The sequence below is a fragment of the Talpa occidentalis genome, unplaced genomic scaffold, assembly GCF_014898055.3.
Source record: "Talpa occidentalis isolate TD23 unplaced genomic scaffold, MPIMG_talOcc4v2.1 talOcc4.9, whole genome shotgun sequence".
Lineage (NCBI taxonomy): Eukaryota > Metazoa > Chordata > Mammalia > Eulipotyphla > Talpidae > Talpa > Talpa occidentalis.
The window spans coordinates 7,805,563-7,825,377 of record NW_023605305.1 but is presented as its reverse complement, the minus strand read 5'-3'; the positions used below and the strand labels follow the sequence as shown (position 1 = coordinate 7,825,377).

General features: G+C 50.9%; 1 protein-coding gene across 3 annotated transcripts in view; it reads right to left on the bottom strand.

Annotated features, from left to right (window-relative positions):
- The window catches only part of TMEM51 (transmembrane protein 51), a 48,869-nt gene that overhangs the window by 4,945 nt on the left and 24,109 nt on the right, over window positions 1-19,815 (bottom strand). The window contains exon 2 of one of the 3 annotated variants that reach the window (XM_054691212.1): window positions 2,952-3,023. The exons of the other annotated variants lie outside the window; for them this stretch is intronic. The gene's annotated coding sequence lies outside the window, so the exon portion shown is untranslated. The remainder of the gene's footprint in view (window positions 1-2,951; window positions 3,024-19,815) is intronic. 3 annotated transcript variants of the gene reach the window in all.

Below are 19,815 nucleotides of genomic sequence, written 5' to 3'. Positions count from 1 at the left end.
CAGCTCAGGACCCTTTGAGGCCCGGGAGGGAAAGTGAGAAAGACTCCTTGCTGCCTCTCCTCAGTATGTTATTCCAGCAACAGCGCCTTTGCAAAATTGTGAAACTTTACAGTTGTTTAGATGGGCAAAGCCCTGCTTTCAATTTGGCATTCTTTCTGATCTTTCCAAAGGAACAGCGAAGCAGGCCACTTGAAATTTGATGCTGTGGAGATATTTTCTCATCAAACAATGGGCTGCATCGGAAACTGTCCACTTTGTTAGAAAATACTCTAAAAATATTTGGGATAACATCCTTTACCGGCTTGAAGTCGGGGTCTTCTTTTTTTAACTCAACAAACAATTCTTGTGCATCTGCAAAGCAGCAAATGGGCCCCGGAAGAGACAGTGGTGAGCGAGTTAGAATTCGTGGGGCTTCCAAGCCAGCAGGAGAACTGCCCACAGAGGATACTGGGAAAGTGGGGAGAAAGCACAGGGGCTGTGGAAGGAAGTGGCTGGGGGAAGTGTCACTTGTCATAATGTGCCCAGGATGTGCTGCATGCACACATGCATGTGCACACAGTAAGGAACATGTGTGTGTGTGTGCATCTGCACTGTATGGCATGCAGGGCACCAAACAGGGATCCTTATGGGGATGCTCACAGTGGGAACAGCTGGGAAGAGTCCCCGGGGCCCACAGCCTATGTTTCTCACACTGTCGCTCACGGCCAGTGAAGGGACGGACTAAGGTCTAGGCAGCCCTAGAAATGCATTGGTTCTGCAAGTGGATCCAGACCTGGCTCAGAGTGGAAGCAGAAGAGGGGGAAAATTCCCTAAGGGCCTGCCAGGTAGGCTGCATGCCTGGGGGGCTGACACCATGCTTTTAAATCTGTGATTCGAACACTGGATCGCCCTACTGCTCTGCTCTTGTTCATTCTCAGTTCAAACTTGGCCTCCCATTGTCAAGTCAGTGAAACAGACTCCAGGTGAGAATTACAGGCAGAGATGAAAATCTTGCCAAGGATCAAAAGCAGGTGATAGTGGCCTGGTGGGTAAGGGTGTTAGGCATTTGCAGACCATTTTATATGCTTTGGTTCTGCAGTTCTATATGCAAAGAAAAATTATGCACAAAGTAAAGTTATTCTTCATAGCTTTATAGGAGTGAGAAACTAGAAACCACTTCTGTAACCAGTCGTCTGGATCTGGTTAGAGAAACATGGCTCACACACTTACAAAAATATGGTCTCAAAGCAGCTAATGCCACATTTTTAAAAAAATTTATTTATTTATCCAAGCACTGGGTACAGTCAGAAGCGCGGGAGGGTGAGAGAATTCACCAGAGCCAGAGGGGAGAGCAGAGCAGGCAGACTGACGAAGTACACTGCTGAGGGGAGCAGCGGGCGGCAGGGGAGGCCTGCGCACCATGTGGGACCTTCGCCCGGTGGCTGGGGATCGAACCAGCGCTGCAGAGGCTGCGGGCAGCCTCGCAACCCAGTGCTCAACTGCTGCGCCACCAGGGAGGCCCCTAATGCCACATTTTAAAGTCAAACAACAAGGTTAAAAGAACATGTTAAGTGTGATTCTAATTTTAATAAAATTCTATAGACAGATATGTCCATTAGGTATAGAGGAAAGAAGACTAAAAGATCCTGCTTGTGTTAAAATAAAAGGCAATATATTTTCATATCTACAAACACATATGTAAAATTCCCAGATGAGGAGCACCTTCTAAACTTGAACCAATAATTGCTTCTGAAGATGGGGGAGGTTGGACTTGAGAAGTGTACCTTTTCCTCTCTTTCTGTATTTTGAATGTTTTGTGATCAAAATGTATGGTTGCTAGGCAACATAGTTCAGTGATTAAGTGAACTTTGCAGCCAGGTGGCTGGGCGCAGGACTTTGTTGTGTACTTTCCTGGCTGTGTGACCTTGGGCAAGTGACTTAACCTCTCTGTGCCTCAGGTCCCACAACTGTAAAATGGAGATAGGGCTTTCTAGTCTTCACTTTATAGGGGACTTGTGATAAGTAAGCAGGCAAACATATATAAAGCACCTAAGCAGCATGCGACCAGGATACAGTAAGCTCTTAAGGGAAGGTTTGTTATCAAATATTGTTTAAAGCATTCTCATTGGAGAGCGATCACTCAAGTGGGGCAAAAATTGGTTCTTTGGGATGGTGTAAAAAGAAATCTCAGCTATTACAATGGTTTGTGTCTTTTCACAGTACACAGATATCAGTCTATACAGAATAGTATACAGTATATCTGCATTATTAAAATTGAGGGGGTAGGGAACACTGTAAAAATAATGCCAAAAAATGCTCCTCGGAGGTTGCTAATGAGAAAAAAAAAGGACAAACACTTTGTAATGTGTTAAATTTCAAAACACTCCAATTGTTTATGCCAAGATGTTCATAGTTTTCTCCATGTGATGGGGTTAGAGTGATATTTATTTTCATTTTCTGGTGGCGAGAAAGAGAATTGGAAGGCATGGAAGGGTTAATGTGTTGCTTTTCAAATAAGGCAATAAAATGAAGGTTTTAGTTTGAGAGTTCATGCCGGGTGATGTGTCCAACAGTAGTTTTAAATTCTCCATCAACACCGCCCTCCCTCCGGAGACCAGGTGTCGACGGTCAGCCGGGGTTGGGACCAGCTCCCTGGGGTACAGCTTTGGCCATTCAGCTCCTTTCTGGCTTGTTGACCCATGTTATATTTAGTATGGTGTTCTTTCCCTTTCAAAAATATGGAAAGAAGCTAATTTTGTACTTAGAGGATTTGGATCATGTGGCTCCCAAGATGTCCCTAACTCAGAGCAGGCATGGTGGGCAGCCTGGGGTCCCAGCTGGACCAGACTCACCTCTGGACCCCAGAGTTGGACCCATTTCTGCTCATGTTCAAGGGGGCCTGAAGGGATAAGTGACGCACTGTACATCTGGGTTTTAGAGAAAAAATGTTAGTAGCTAGGAGTGGCACCGACCTGTTGTTAGCTGGGGAGGCTCAGGAAAGCTGTAACAACACTTCATGCTAAAATCTTGCATTCAGGACCCACCTGTGAAAATCCAGAAAGGTTAAGTAAGCTGTGAGCATGACTATTTGAGATGTTCATGGTGGTGGGGGACATACATTTCCTTTGTTTTTCTGGAGGGGAGGGGAGGGTTTGGGGTAGGAACGTGCAAAGAACATTGTACCAAAAGAGGCCAAGATTTTGTACAAGAATAATGGGTTGTGCAGGATGACAACATGTAGTAACATTTACTAAACCCTCCCTGGTTTATTCATCTGACACAAGTGTTCCAGAGAAAATACTGTGAGGAATGTATAACCTTGATACCAAAACCAGAATAGAGCAAGGCAAGAAAGGAAAATGACAGGCTAATCTGAACAGCCAGCTCAGAAACACAACTCCTAAACAAAATATCAACAAGTGAAATCTAACCATGCTTAAAATATATAAATCACCTACAAGTTGGCTTTATGTCAAGAGTATGGGGAGAGATGGTTCATCATTAGAAAACAACATTAGAATGTCATACCCCAGGGTAAAGGATGAGCCAAGACAGCATTCTCCAGTGGAATACTATGCAGCAGTGAAAATGAAAAACCTGCAGCTATATGTACCAATAGGACTACTCTGAAAAATGTGACAGTTAACAGAAGAACAAATTGTAGAAGTATGCACACAGCATGGTTCTATTGATATGACCCAGGCAAAACCAAACAATATGTGGCTATATTTTGTATATCTGTATGTTGCTAGGCAACATTTTGGTCACTAAGGGATCACAGGTGGTCCCAATAGCTCACACCATGCAGCCTAGGTGTGTAGTAGGCTAGACCATCTAGGTCTGTGTAACCACACTCTATGGCATCTGAACAATGATGAAATTGCCTAATGATGCATTTCTCTGACCCTATCCCTGCTGTTAAGTATCTGACAGTAACATTAGGAAGAAATGCAAAGATTATAAACTGCAATTCAATCTAATAGCTATCTCCCTGGAGGAGTGAGGAATGGTGCTGGGGAGGGCAACAGAGAAGGATACGTGGATGTTTGCCTTTTGTTTTAATCCCTAAACTTCACAATTGTCTTCTATAAACTTTGTAGATTGGCTGATATAATTTATGATAGGAATTTCTCAAAATAATCAGTCTTTCCATGACAGCATAAATTCAAATTCCTTTGCTATCGCCACCAGATTGGAATCTGCTCGTGCCTCTCCCTCAGACCTTATTGGCTCCCTAATCTTGAGTGGCTTCTGTTTTATTTCTCTGTCACATCACGCGCATGCGGGTCCTGCCACAGGGCCTTTGCACTTGCTATTCTTGCTGTCTGAATCACTCCTCTACCTTTCTCTTTTGTTTGACTCCTTCTTTACTTCTCTCACTCAGTTCAAATGTGACCTCAGCAAGGTTTTCCTGGCCATTCTGTGCAATGCCCCCTCCCTCACCCAGCTACTCTGGGGCCCCATGCTTAGTTCCTTGATGCCATTTCTTCCCACGGATAGGTGACATTACTTCACAACCTGTAACAGTCTTGGTTTTGCTTTCTTCTTGGTTCCCTGTCTTCCCCACTGGCATGTAAACTCCCTGAAAGAAAATTCCTGTTTGCCTGGTTCCTGTGCCCAGCGCCAGCACAGCACAGTGTGCGGGGAACCTAACAAGCACTTAACTATTGTCAGTGGAATGAACAACTATCTGGCAAGTTAAAAAGCTTAGCTAATGTCTCATATTAGGAAAAATTCTCAGGTTAAGGTTGGCACCGAGGGGGAGAGGGTTAGATAGAATCAGCTCTCCAGAGTGCCTGGATACCCAAATCTTGTCTGTGTAGGCAAATGATGTGCTGGGAACATGGGAAAGATAGGATGATCCACACTCTGACCCGAGAAGGTAACTCTAGTAATGTCCCGGGGAAAGTGGGGTACAGGGGTGGGAGGGGGTTTCTATTGCTCCCTGGTCTTCCCAGGTAGAAGCCAGCAGGTTTGGGAGTGACCTGAGTCTCGCTCCTCCCATGGGGCAGCCTGCCTGCGCCCCATGCATATCTATGACCAACCAGAGCCACGAAGGATGTCCCTGGGAGGAGGGGAGCATTAGGGGAAGGGGCCACGCTCAGAGAAGTCAGAGTTCTGGACACCAGAAAGTTCCATCTCACTGAGACCCAAGTGGGGTCATCACTGCCAGCCCACGCCTGGACTGCAGCTCGGGAATCTAATGCAAAGACAGTGATTTCAATAAAATCAAACAGCAGAAAGCAGCGCTGCTCTGGCTGACACAGGGCTCAGGGCTCCAAGTGCTGATGGTCAAGCCTTCCCTTGGCTCCTTCCCGCCGAACCCCAGAAATCCTGTGGAACCAGGTCAGAAGCCAGCAACCTGACTGCGAGACCCTCACATGGCCATGGAGCTTAGCCTCCGGCCCCCCATGGCACGGTTGGTTCGGTTCCAGAAACGTCAGGCCCAGCGGAGACACTGGGAGGAGCTCTCGGCCAGCGGAGGTGTCTGGTAGCAAGGCCAGCCCCCACCACAAAGAGGCTCCTTGACCATTCTCCCTGCACCCCAACCTCCTCCTGCCAAGCTGCATAACTGGGAAAGGGATGCCTGGTCTCACTTGCAGGGAGCCAGGCCGCACTACTTCCATCACAAAGGAGGGATTCAACAGGGCCTCTCGGCCAAGTTTCAATCCATGGTCACTTTTGTCACCGAGTCCCAGTCCCACGAGTGGGGGGTGGGTGGGAGCCAGGGGGAGGTTGTGAGCCATCACGCTGCTCCGGAGGGAGTTTCGGGTCACCTCCCGGGGAACCGAGGTCAAAGGCGTCAGGTTCCTGTTCTTTTAGAACAGGTTCTGGTAGTGCATACGCACACAGGGAAAATGAAAAGCCCTTTGCAAGTGAGTCATAAGAGCAAAGAGAGGGAAGGAGGCTGGCTGAGCCAGGGAGAGCCTGGGGGAAAAAAAAAAAGGAAGGACGTGACTAAATCTGCAGGCAGAATAAGGATACTAGCAGGAGCAGTCAAAGTGCCAGCAGGAGCAGCGAGGAAGGCAGCAGCAGTTGAGCCGAGAGCCAGGCACCCTTCCGCAATGCATCCCGTCCTCAGCCCCACCCTTCAAGGCGTGATTAGCCCCATTACTTCTGAGTTTCAGAGAGGTTAAGTGACTTGCCCTGGGTCACACAGCTGCAAGCAGCAGAGCCAAGGTTCACCACCAAATGCAGCTGACTTGGAAGTCATGCCCGTCCCTTGCACCTCACCAGCTCTCAGGGCTGGGTCCCCGTGGGCCACCCTCCAAAGCAGGAGGGGCGACAGGTTGGCCTTTCTTTAAAAAAATTTTTTTAGAGAATTTGAGTCCAACAACTCCCGGGTCTCTACTGTGTGCCAAGGGCTTCGGGGGGCGACGCAGATGAGTGAACGGACACAAGTCCAGCAGGATGTCAGGATCAGCGGGAACACAGTGTGCCGAATGCCAACCTGTGCCAGGCGCTGCTGAGACCAGTCCCTGCACAGTCTGTTGACAGTTATTGGTTCTTAGTGGCAGACCAGGATACCGGGGTCCTGAAAGATAAAGTCCCTTCTCCGGGGTCACACAGCCAGTGCTAGGCAGGGAGAAGTTCTATTGACTGTAAAACTGAGCCTTGAACCACGACGCAGCTGAGCCTGGGCAGGTGTGCTGAGCCTACCCCAGGAGTGACACTGAATTTGAAGGGGGGTGGGTGGTGTGGATGGAGGGGAAGGAGGTGTGGAAGCAGCTCTGCAGGGCTTTGAGGCGAATGTAGACCTTCCTTGGGCAGAGTTTGTGGGTAGGAGGAGCTCACGGTATTTCGTGGGAAGGACTCAGCCTGAGACATTGCACAGAGAAGGGAGACGGGCCATCTCCAGAACACTCTGCTGCGAGCAGAGAAAAGAGGCTGTTTCCTGACCCCCAAGACAAGACATGGGTGAATTTGACAAGATCCAACATCCCCAGGCTCCTTGCCAATGCATTCAGGCACCGGCGAAATTTAGGAAGACACATTCCTTCAGAAGACTCCAGGAGCCAAAACAGAAGGAGCAAATTAAAGAACCAGTCTCTTTACTTTGAAAGCACGATATTGTGTCTTCCTAAGCCAGAGCCTGGCGTGGACCTGACTTAGATGCCTGGCACTGGGACCCAGTCCCAAGGGATGTAACTCACATTCAACACTTCTTGGGAAAAAAGTGACATCTCCGCCTGCTTCCCCGCCAGGACAGTCTGGGGCCTGCGGAAGGCAGGGCCGCAGCCAGAGCTCCGGTTGCGGTCAGCTCAAAGTGAGCGAGTCTGACACCTTGACCCTTCTCCGGCTCTGGGAATCAGCCCCCAATGGGCTCCCATGCTGGCAGGCCAGGCTGGGCACAGGCGCTGCCCACCACCTGGCCTCCTGGCCCTGCGCCCCAGCATGGGCAACAACAGAAATATCTGCTTCTGTTTCTTGGCCACTGCCTGCCAGGCTCATACTAAGCGCCTGACACGGGTGAGCTTGTTTTTTTCTGCCATATGGGGTACGATTAACCCCACCTGGCCATGTCATCATTAAACACACCCAGGCACAGAGAGGGTGAGACACTTGCCCCAGGTCTCACAGCTTAGCGTGGCCCCCCACACACTCCTTGTTTAGAGCTTCTGCATCCATCAGGGGACAAAAACCCACCTTTCTGCCAGGTCTGATGAGCTGAGACCAGACAGGGCAGAACCTCTGTGCTGAAGGGAGGCCCTAAGTCCTGCCACCGAGGTCTGGGAGGAAGATGAAGTGAGCTGTCACAGCCGACCTTCCCCGACCAGAAGTGCTGCCTCTGGACTCTGCTAGACTGGGGGGCCTGGTGGGGAGGCTGCATGCTACTCGCTGCTGCTGGTCACTGGAAGCCAGTCAGGCCCTCGTGAACTGGGTGCATTTGGACATCGCTTTTGTCTTGTGCTGCAGGCCTTTTTGGGCACTGACTTGCTTTGTTTGGTTCCTCCTCTCCAAAATGCATTTTTAAAAATCAAGTTAATTTTTTTTTTTTTTACTGACGTGACATTACATGATAACATTATGTAGACTTCAGGTGCTCATGGAGAATTAACAAGAGTATCTACTATATGAAGTCACTACTGAAGTCCATTCTACCCTTCACCTTGACATTGACCTACTGTTCCAGTGTAACCACCCTCATCCAGTGAGGGTGCCTTCAAGGCACCCACATCTCCCACCCTCTCTGATCACCACGAATTGGCCTTGTATGTCAAAAGTTTTGTTTATGTTTTATGTCATTTGTCTGGCCTATTTCACGAGGCATAATATCATGCAGGTCCAACCATGTGGTTGCAAATGGCAAGATTTCATCTTTTTGATAGCTAAATAGTATTCCATTGTGTATAGCTACCACCCCTTCTTTGTCTATTCACCAGCTGATAGGCACTTTGGTTGTGCCCAGTATAGGATTTTGTAAACAGTACTGCAATAAACTGCATATATCTCCCAAGAGATAGTTTTGCACAGAAAGTAGAGGGCAGAGGAAGAACTTACAGGATCAGGGACCACCAAGATTGTTTTCAGGTATCAACCCTACCCACCAAGACGTGAGCCTTGCCAGCGTGGACTCTGGACCAGGCTGTTCCGCTATCAACGGTCACCCAGAGAAGTGAATTCTCACCTTCCTCAGCCTCAGCTGTGCCATCTGTCAGAGGGGAATGGTGCTGGGGTCTGCCTTGCTGGGGTCTGCATTACGGCCTCAAAGTTTTGAGGTACAGGTACTGTACTTATTCATCTGGTCAAGAAAGTATTCAGCGGGCACATGCTTTATGCCAGGGCCTGCTGCAGGTGCTGGGGACAGAGGGATGACCCAAGCAGACAGAGGCCCTGGCCTCATGAGCTCACAGACAACTGGCCTCATAGAGAAAGTTCTATAGGTAGTCGGTGATACAAACTAGAAGAAATCGGTGGTGCTGATTGGGTAGTAGGGGAGCCAGGAGGAAGTGAAATACGCTGCTCGGGACAGTCACCAAGAGAGTGATACATAAGCAAAGATCTGAAGGAGGTGCAGGAGGGGACCTGTGGCTGTGGTGAGGACAGTCCCAGCAGAGGGGACAACAGAACAAAGGTCTTGAGACAGGATCCTGTTAGCGTTTCCAGGGACAACAAGGCTGAAAAATCAGGAAGTGAGCACCTGTTCCAGGGCCTGGTGGAAGCAGCTGGCAGTGCCAGCTGTCAGCGCACCTTGAAGGCAGGCAAGGAGCCATCCTCTGTTGTTAAGGAGGCCTGAAAGGGGTGAGGGGCTAATGCCAGGTCATTCTATGAGGAGCAGAGGATAGTCTGGGTTCAGTTCAGGCTGTTTTTCATGTATCACCCAGAACCGGGGGAAAGAAAAGGGTAGTAGGTGAATGATGGCCCCCAACAATCTCCAGATCCTAATCCCTGGAATGTGTGACTAGTGTTTTACATGGCAAAAGAGAATTTTCGGGTGTGGTTAAGGCTCTTGCAATGGCAAGATTAGCTGGGATTATCCAGGCGGATCCAACTTAATTCCAAGCGTCCTTTGAAGGAGGCCAGAGGGTGAAAGGAGAGAGCAGAGCTGGGCGAGGGAAGGAGAGGAGGCACAGAAGCTTGGCGCGCAAGGCGTCTGAAGCTGGAACAGGCAAGAAACCCGCTGGAGCTTCCAGAAGGAACCGGTCCGCCCACAGCCCCGCACTGCCTTTCACCGGGGAAACTGACTAGGGACTTCTGACCCCCCAAAACCACAAGGGAGTAATCTTGTGTGTTTGCAGTTACCAAGTTTGGGGGCGTCAGCTGCCGCAGGGACGGGTTCACACCTCCCGATGGCGCCGACTGACACAGCCTGTTTATTCACCTGCTGGTTGGTTCAACCAGGCACAGGCCTTTGTCCTGACAGAACCAATCACAGAGTGAATTTTGCACCCATTCCCAGCGGGGCCAGATGGGAGGGAGGCTGGGCCACTTGCCCCTCCTCTACTGGGTTTACACTTTAACCCAGGCTTCTGTGAGTGAGTCAAGTTTGCTCTAACTTTGCTGGGATAAAAGCCGCGATAAAGACATTCTCAGCCTGTATGGCAGGCACTTCGCTCACCTGCTGGCTCAAAACTACAGTGCCCAAGTCCTGAGGGTAAAGCGAGGCAGACGTTTACTTGCCCTGGTCCTTACTGGGGGGTTTTTAACCCAGAGGAGAGGTGCACGGAGGAGACAGAGCTTCACCATGGAAAATGCTGCAGAAGCAAAGCCTTCCTCGTTCCCAGGCCTGCCCTAGACTTGCCTGGCTTCTGGCGATGAGGAGGCAGCTCAAGCACATTTATTCTAACCATATCTGGACATTTTCTTTTTTAGCCACAGCGATGCTGCCCCCATAGTCGCATTTCCCAAACCTCCTGCCAAGCACCGTTTTGGGATAAAGCTGAGCTCAGGAGCCGGCCCCACCCTCACCAGACCTTCTCGACTTTCTACTTTCCATCCCTTCTTGAAGCGTTTCAGCCAGAGCTGCTTTCTTAAGCCCTTGGCCCCCTCTGCTTCTGATTTTCAGGAAGCACTGGCTACACCCAATTCCTTCTCCAACAGTTTGTTGTATCTTGGAACATTCTCCCAAACGCTTACCGAGGGGCACATACTGTACAATGTGCTTTACATGCAACTGTTCTTCCTGATTTCTTTTATTGTTTTTAAAATAAACATTATATTTTATCTAATTAATATTTTATTATGCATTTTACTTAATATAACTGTATTTTAAATATCTGCCTTATTATCAAATAACAATAATAATAAAGTCTAAATTTCTGAAGAACTCAAATGAGAAAGGGTTTTGAATCATCCCTGTTTCACAGATGAGGAAACAGAAGCTCGAGAAGAAGCCTGTTCTGAGTCACACAGTGGACACAGCACAGCAGAGATTCAAGGGGGATATGTCTGACTTCAAGGCCAGCGCGCTCCCCCGCCCCCCGCCCCCCTGGACCCCACTCCTTGGAAAGCTTCCTCCCTCGGTGTCTGTGGTCAGGAGGTAGAATTCCTTGTTTCCTTCACGTCACTTCCTCTTCCTAAGAGCCAACTTCCCCGGGCTGAGTCACCCAGCCCCCTGCAGCCTGATACACATCTGGACATATTGTAAACCATTGACTCTGAGAAGTTTAATTATAAAACTGTAATTCAGGTTAAACTGGGGTGAGGCCTGCAGGAGAGGGGCGGGGAATAGCAGCCCATGGAAGGGGCTGGCTTTGGTAGGGCTGGCTCCCTTTTCATGCTGGGAAATAAAACAAGACCCACCCTGGACTCAAGTGTTTATATATCAACACGGTGTTGCCAAAACTTTCTAACATCTTCTCTGTTGCTCCCAGCAGTTTGCTACTGTGTCCCCCACTTTACAGAGAGGTCAAGGCACAGTCTGTGCAAGGGCTGGACTGAAAATCCCCTCTGTCCAGTGGCCATTAAGATAGACAGTGTCAGCCTCACAAGGTTGAGGGATGAATTAACCCCGTTAATTATCCACCTTAAATGTAGGGTGCTGGGGATTTAGTGCCAGCACAGGCATAGCTGGGAAGAAAGTGCTTGGATCCCCCCAGCCTGTTGCTGGGCCCTGCTCACTGCCACCTGTTCCCCAGGTTTTGAAGTCTCCTGGGAACAGGAAAGGCCATGCACTCTTCAGAGATGTGCCGAGACAGCTGAGGTGAGGTGTCACTGCCACGCTCAGCTTCTCCTACCTGTGCTCTGGAGGGTGAGGCAGAGGAGGAGGAGATGGTGCTCACTCAGAAGCCTGGTCATCTCAGCAGGGGGTTCTGTCTGCCTGCTTTGGCTCTCAATGTCCACTCTTCGTTCCTCCATGGTAAGGAAACGCACAATGCATGGATTCCCGTGCCTTTCTAGAATAAAGTCAGCATTGCCCAGCCTCCTGGGCTAAGGCCCAGCCCACGGGCTATAGGTGGAAACAAGCACTTGTGCAGAGCGACATTGAGAAAGCCCTTGAACGGTGGATAGGTCTTATTTTATTTATTGTCTTCCCCTTCCTGCTTCCCATTGGCTGTGATAAGGACATGAGGGCTGGACATGAGCAGCTCTGCTGAAGCATGAGGCAGAGCTATGAGGACCTGGGTTTCCGGTGACCACAGAGCTGCCCTTTCAGCTTGGGCTGAGGAACTCTGGACTCTGTTTGCATGAAGGTTTACTTTATTGAATCTACTGTGACTTAGGGCTTCCTGTTGTGGGAACCAGCCCAGCTGGGTGAGTACTAACAATGGCTTTTTTCTTATTTATAAGACTAACAGCTAGGCCAAGGACTGTGCCAAGAGCTTTACCTCAGTGGGCTTACTCAGCCATCACAAGAACCCCAAGAGCAGCTAGTATTGTCCCATTTTACAGGTGAGGGAACTGGGGAGTTGCCCAAAGACTTGCAGGAGATCGCTCTGCCTCTGCCTCCCCTCCTGCCACTAGGGAAAGATTAACCAGAGAGAGGGTCACCCCATGGTCCCCACTTTCTGGTGGTCATGCCCCGGGGGGGCCTTCTGCTCGAGGTTGACAAGGACCCAAGAAAATGAGGCACAGGTGACAGGATGAAGGTGATTGGCTGCAAAGCCCGCCATGTGGGGAGACACACTTTTGCTTGCTGACTTTGAGAGAGCAGAGTGGTCATTTGGGGGTGACTCTGGGGCTAGAGGGTTTAAGTGGGTCATAGGCTCTAACAACCTGAAGGGGTGAAAGAAAGAAAAACTTATCTTTATCTTTGAGGCTCATATTCACAGGGGCAGCAAAGATGGAGGCTTACTGACAATGGAGCTGAGCTCCAAGATGGCGGGGAACAGAGAACCCAGAGAAAGAAGGGGCCACCCTCAGAGCGGGGGCACCAGTGGAGAGTAGAACTCCGGCTCTCGGAGGGGAGCTCTCTGGCTAGCCCCTGTGACTCACCAATGAACCACAGTCAAGCCCACATTTCTTGCCCTCATCCCCTTTTCAGCCCATACAATTTAACTCCTTTGTTCTCAACCTTGGTGGGGAAAACCCATGTGACTTCATTCCCTTTCTTAGCTGGGGAGGTAGATTTAGTTTATCTCCTGCCTCCTTGCTAAACTTTTACCAATAAACTCGACTTCTTGAACACCTGATGTCAGGAACAGGACGAGACCCACTTGGCAGGGATCTGAGGTGGCCTCCAACTGACAGTCAGCCAATGAGGCCCTTTGTCCTGCAAACCCCAGGGCGCAAATCCTGCCATCAGCCACAGAGGATGTGGAGCCCACACCCCCAGCCCCCACTCCGCTCTGGGGGCGGGCACAAGCTCTGGGCCGGGCCAATAAGGACGTTCTAAGCCTATGGGGGGGGGGGTGGGAGGCCTCCACCCTCAGGGAAGGAAAAACAGATGGGGCAGGGAGAAAACATGAAGAAAGCGGTAACAATAATAAGCAAGAGAGTGTCCAGACAAGGACCTGTGACTGGCACAAGCTGCGGGCTGTGTTAACTCAACCTTCTGAGCTGAGGCCAGCGCCTTGTCTGCCTGATGGCCGCTGAGCACCACTGGGTGATACGACACCCATCGCGCCCAGGGGTGGCGGCAGGATGCGTCCTGGGAATTGCTATTTGCGTGAGTAGCCAGAGCGTCCATCCCAACTGCCACCAGCCACGTGTGTGGCCACCCAGCTCTTGAAGTGTGTTTGTCCCAGGGAGATGTCCCGTAAAGTGTCACAAACACACCAGGCTTCAAAGACACAGTAGGACAAAAAGTATCGCATTAACATTTCAAATGAATTCCCTGCCGAAATGACGTCCTCCTGATTACATTGACTCAAATACGCGTTCAGAATTAATTTTTCCTGTATCTCTGTCCTTTAAAAAAAAAACGTGCTCACCAGGACATTCCAAGTCACAGGTGGGGCTTGCATTCTGTATTTATTGAATGGCAGCTCCCAGGGCGTGAATTGCTTGTTTTCTTCACTTTCTCTCGGTTCTGAAACAAGCCTGGCACATGCAGGAGGAGCTTCGTAGGTGTTGGTTAAATGAATGAATAGCACGACATAGTGGAGTCGTGGAAAACACATGGGTTTTGGAGACTGGTGGACCTTTGTTTAATTCTAAGCAGCCGTGGCAATGCACATGACCCTGGCTTCTTGTCTGAAGAAGCTATAAAAGGAAGATGCCATTGGGGATCCAGTGTGAGAGTCTACGCCAGGCCTGGCACGGAACCAGCAGACCCAGTTGCTGTTGTGTGTGTGGGAAACCTGGAGAGCTGTGGGGGCCAGAAGTTTCTTCTGTCTTGGGGCTGTGATGGGTAAACCTGGGTGAGGCAGCTCCTGTGAGGTTCATCTCCAAATGCAATGTCTACAGGCCTGGGGCTGTGGGACTGCAGTGTCCCTGTTCAGACAAGGGGAGCAGCCTGGGGAGGGAGGGTCCAGAGCTGGCAGCAGGTGTGACTAAGGACCCAGGAGGCCTCCTCTGAGATTCAGGCACCCCCAGAGTGACAGAATGGGCTCTCCTGTGGGGCTTCTCACAGTCCTTCCAGAGAGGAAACTCTTGGTAAAAACCACATTCAATCTCAGATGTGCTACAAAGGAAAACAGAGGCCTGAGGAGGGGGGAAGGTGGCTGCAGTAATACCCACTGGGGGGCCCTGGGGTCCAAGCGGGATGCTCCAGACCAGTGACAGGGCATCAGGCAGAAATCTCACAAACACTGCCAGACGCAACCTTTGAAAGGGCTGTGTTCGTCTCCTGTTGTTGCTGTAACAATAACCACAAACTTAGTGGCAACACAAATTCATCCCCACACAGTCCTTCAGGCAGAAGTCTAAAATCAGGGTGTCAGCAGGACTGTGACCTTCTGGGGAGCATTCAGGAGATAATCTGTCTCTTTGCCTCTTCAGCTTCTAGAAGTTGTCTTCATTCCTTGGCTCCTGGCTCCCTCCCCAGGCTTCAAAAACCTTCATTCTAGTCCCTGCTTCCATCGTTACATCACACTCTCTGATTCGGAAGCTCCTTCTTACAGAGCCTTTTGTGGCTACATCATCCCACCTGCATGATCTGATAATCCAGGATAAGCCCCATCTCAAGATCCTGTCACACCTGCAAAGGCCCTTCACCTTATAAGGAAACACAGTCACAGGTTCTGGGGTTGGGACATGGCTGTTTTGGGGGTGGTGCAGTATTTCTGAATCATTCCATCATTCAGCCTATTACAAGGGTCTTCGGCACAATCCTGTACAATTTCAGGGGTTCACTGGCCTTCCACAGACTGTCCCCCAGGATAAGAAACCTCACTCTGGTTTTCTTCCCTCAGGACCCCAGAGTTTCAGATGGCCCTGGATATAGGACATGTTTGAGGCCCTGTCTCCTGTTCCAAGCCCTGCCCACTCTGAGCTGCCACAATCCCCGTCCCCCTGTCCCCCCACTATGAGCCCTTCCTGGGCCAGCACAGAGCTGGACACGTTTGCATGCATTTTTGTAACCCCAACCATCAAAACACTCCCTGGCTACTCCCTCATTTCCACTTAAGAGGAGGGGAGAGGGACAAAGACCATTGGCTGGAAAATGGTGCCATCCACCTTCAGACCTAGATCACTGGCCCAGAAATCCCACAACGGGTGTCACAGTCTCTGGTGCACCTGTGGGTGTCCCAGTTATGTCCCCGTCCCCTTAGGCCCGGAGCTGCACAGCAGCATGTCTGCCCCACGGGAGGCCTAGACAGCAGGATGTTCTAAAAATACCCATAGGGTCTGATCCTCGAAACTCCCCGGGGGGTGGGGGGTGGGGTGGAGGTGGTGATCAGATCTAAAGATCAGCTGAGGAGTTACAGCTCCACACCTTTTGGGCAAGAATGAAATTACGGAAGCCAAGGTAGCCAGAGCGGGTGAGGGTTAGCAAGGGTCAAGGCTGCTTCCTGCGCCAGGAGAACTTCTAAGCAGACAGTAACAACGGCCAGGCAGTCACAGGAGTCAGGACAGCAGCAATGGTGAGGATCTGGTCGACGGCTCCTCCTGAGGGCCCCCTCGGGCTGGCCCGGGGTGGGGGGGGGTGGTGCCGCCAGGTGAGGTGGGCTCTCTGCCAAACTCTGGCTCACTGCTCCCTCTGTATTCACTCCACAAATGGGAACTACACCCACAGGTGCTGGGGGCCTTGGCAACAGCATCTCAGAGGAGCCACCCAGGGCCAGGCACCTGCAGGTTTGCTGTCCTTTCCAAAAAGCCAGTGTTAATAGGAACATCCCCAACAGGGCACCGAGGGATGCTTCTCAACATCAGTCTCTGCAGGCTCCCTTGGAATCTGGCTCTGGGGGTACAGGTTGTGCTGGGCTTGGGGTGCCGCCTGGCCACCCTGGTGCTCAACTTCGGGGTGAGGGGTCCTAAGCCTGGCTCTAAGATGGGGCGTGGCTGGACCTGGCCAATCAGGTTTTCCTATTACCAAAAGGCAGGGCCGCGAGACTGAGCCCTTGACTGCTGAGGAAACCCCAGTGTGGGGAGCAGCCAAGGTCCTTCCCTGCCGGACCCCTTCCCAGCTGGGTTTGCTGGAGGACAGGCAGGAGCCAGTGCTGGTGGCCGCCCCCCACCATCCACCCGCTGGTGGTTCTGCAAGAGGAGAGGCTGCCGGAGGTGGGCGCCAGCACAGAGGAAGTGAGGCAAGAGTGAGGGGGACGCCAGGGGCACCAGCAGACCCCAGGGGACCTGCAGGGTGCGCCACTGGTTCTGCTGTGTGGACCTGTCCAGGTCATCTTGCCTGATTTAGAAAATTTTTTTAAAAATGGCTAAAAACAACAGTGGACGCAGTTGCGGGCTGGAAGTGGCTCCCCCAGGCCACCACCCCGGAACACGCCACCCCATGGACACTACCAGAAATCATGGGGTGGGAATGGCTGGGGCGGTCAGTAGGAATCAGAGGGAGGAAGAAACAGCCTGTCCTCAAAAGCTTCATTGCCAAAGTGATAAAGGGCATCCAGCGAACTGACACACCCGGGGAAGGAAGGAAGAAGGTGAAGCACTGACAGACGGACACGCCAGGGGACGCTGCCTCTCTACCTGGGGGCCAGGTAAGGGGTGGGGTGTGGAGGCCGACAGCAAGTGTTCTGTCCGCATCCTCCATGGTGCACGAACAGGGCACGCGAGACGAGAACACCAGGAGACAAGACAACTAGGGGAGAAGGTCGGAGAGGCACAACAGAGGCACCAACAACCCAAAGAAGGCTGGAGGGGTCAGTGTGAAGACACTCGAGTAGAAAGACACCAGAGCAGAGTGGAAGGACCCAGGGAAATAAGATCAACACGGGAAGTGGCGGGGAGGCTACTGGGGTGCAGAGCGGCAGACTGTTGGGGTCGGGGGAGTTGTTTTGGAAGGGAGGGTCCATCCCGTGCTGGGCCTCATGGTCCCACTGGGCGGCTGCTGCCTCTCTGGTCAAACAGTCTGTGTTGACCCGGCAGCTGTGGCAGGGGCCGGCCCGGCGTATGGTTTGTGTACACAGTAGGCCCAGAGTGGGGTTGCCAGGCTGTGTACCACCCTCCCTGAGTTCGTGTTTGATTGAGCACAGAGAGTCAACAAGTGAGCTGGGCTCTGGGGCAAAAGCATCCCCCGCCTCCTGCTGACCTGGGCCAGCATCACAGCCTGTCTGGCTGCAGGCCACACAGGCCTCTGCCACGGCCCTCCCTCGGTGGCGAAGCGAGATTTAAACCTGCACCTCCTATTTTTTGAGGACTGATTGTCTCTTCTATCAAGCAAGGGCATTAGAAAAACCCCAAAGCCAAGCAAAGTTCTCCCCTCTAAGATGGCCATCTTTCAGGAAGGTCAGTATAACAGGAAAACAGCAAGAGGAAGTCTTGGAGTTAGGACATACCCTTAAGACGAAAGCAATTTCAATTTGGGGGGAAATTAATACAGAGTCCTCAGTGTTCCAATTTTTGCTGTGAAATGATGACACATTTGTCACCTCTGGCGGGGTCTGCGTGCAGCATTTAGGAAGACGAGGCTGAACTATGTCCCCTGAGTAGACATCGTACCTGGCCTCCTAGATGGATGTGATGGAGAACAAGAATCAGAAATATAAGCTGTGACAGCGCATTGCATTAAAAATATAAAATTAAAATCCCAGTAAAATAAGAAGGCCCTATTGACTAGGAAAGGATTTTCCCAGTTATGGTTTTGGGTCTCTGTTTGCTCATCTGTGAAATGACAGGTTGGGTCGAACTAGATTTCCCAAAGTTTCTCCCAGCATTGACGTTCTCCTATTTCCTATTAGCCCCAGTTAGAGAGGCTGCCTGCATTCAGATACACACTTTTTAAGAAGCTCTTTGGAGAAGAAAGAATGTCATGATTTATAGAGGTTTTAGGTCACTCACTCACCTCCTGGGCCCTATTACTGGCCCCATGAAGGGCAGGGACCTTCAGTGTCTGGGGACACTGAAAAACAAACAGATGCCCCCATGCTGGCAATTTCCCTAGCACCCTTCGGGGTGACTGTTTACAGGAATCCCATCATGCCCTGAACACCTCCTGGCGGCTGTGCAGCAAATTGGTCACAGAGGCTACCGTTGGGGTGTGGGTCCCGTGCACCCTGGACCTGGTTAGCAGCGTGCCTGGTCTCTACCAACTAGATGCCAGCAGCCACTTGATCCCATCTGGGATAGCCAGAAATGTCTCCAGACACTGCCAGACAGCCCCTGGGGCAGGGTGACACCCCTGGCTAAGAACCCCTGCTCTACATTACAGTGAAGATATTTTTTAAAGATGCACAAATGATAATTTATATTAAGATTATATATTAAGATTATTCAGGTTATCTATATTCAGCATCTCAGCAAGTGCTGCCAGTTCTTGTCCAAGGATCGCAAGTAAACCTGCTTCCTGCCTCTCATCACCTGAGCGACTGACCGCATCGGCCTCCTACCTAGTCTCCCTGCTGCTGCCCTGGTCGCAGCAGATCTTGCCCACATAGCAGCCAACGTGCACTTCTAAAAGTGTCCTCCAGCCATGCTGCCTGGCTCCCTATGCCCTGAAAATAAAATCCAAACTCCCCACCTGTTTTCAGGTGCTCTGCCATCTGGACCTGGCTTCCCTCCTGCCCACTCAGAGTGGTCTGGGACTGGCAGCCTCAGCAGCCAAGGTGCCGGGGAGAGAAGCAGAATTCAGATCAACCCTGGACCTGCTGGATCAGAACCTGCGTTCCCGCAGGGGAGGCCCAGCCCCACCCTGTGCCCCAGCCTCACCGCCCATTGTCACTGCCTTAGAGGTCACGATCGATGGATCGTGGGAGCCTTGCAAACATCTGAAAGTAGCTTCCTCGTGTAATTTTCTCTCTTAGCACCTCTCAGGCTTGAGGCACAGGTGTGACCACAATTTGTGATCCTCTTGTTGGGTTAGGCAAAGTTTGGCCTGTCTCTCCATATCCCACACCCCAGTAAGTTCCACAAAGGCAGGTCCAGGGCAGACAGAGTCCAGGCACCAGGAGAGGCCCTGCAGATATGTTTGAATCCATAATAGCCACATAGACTGTGCCCTAAAACTCTGGTGGTAAATATTCTTTACATGGATTATCTTGTTTATTCTCCGTGAAACTGATGAAGTCAGATGGGTGTTATGTAAGAAACCCACTGCACAGATGGGCAAACAGAAGCACAGGCATGGCCCAGGGTCTCTAAGCTGGTCACAGCAGAGTAGGGGTTCCACTGGGGCTGGGTGGGGGTCATGGGGGCCATGACAGTATCTGTCACAAGGCACTCACTGTCCTGCCCTCTATTTGCAAATCAAACAGCATTTACAAGCACAAGTGGTGCTTGAATTACAAAGAATTTCCCATGAACGCTTCTACAAAATAAAGGATTCTGCTGTTGGGGAATAACTATCCCTCCGCTGCTTTCTGGATAAATGACATCTTTGTATTCAGAACCCACTCAAGC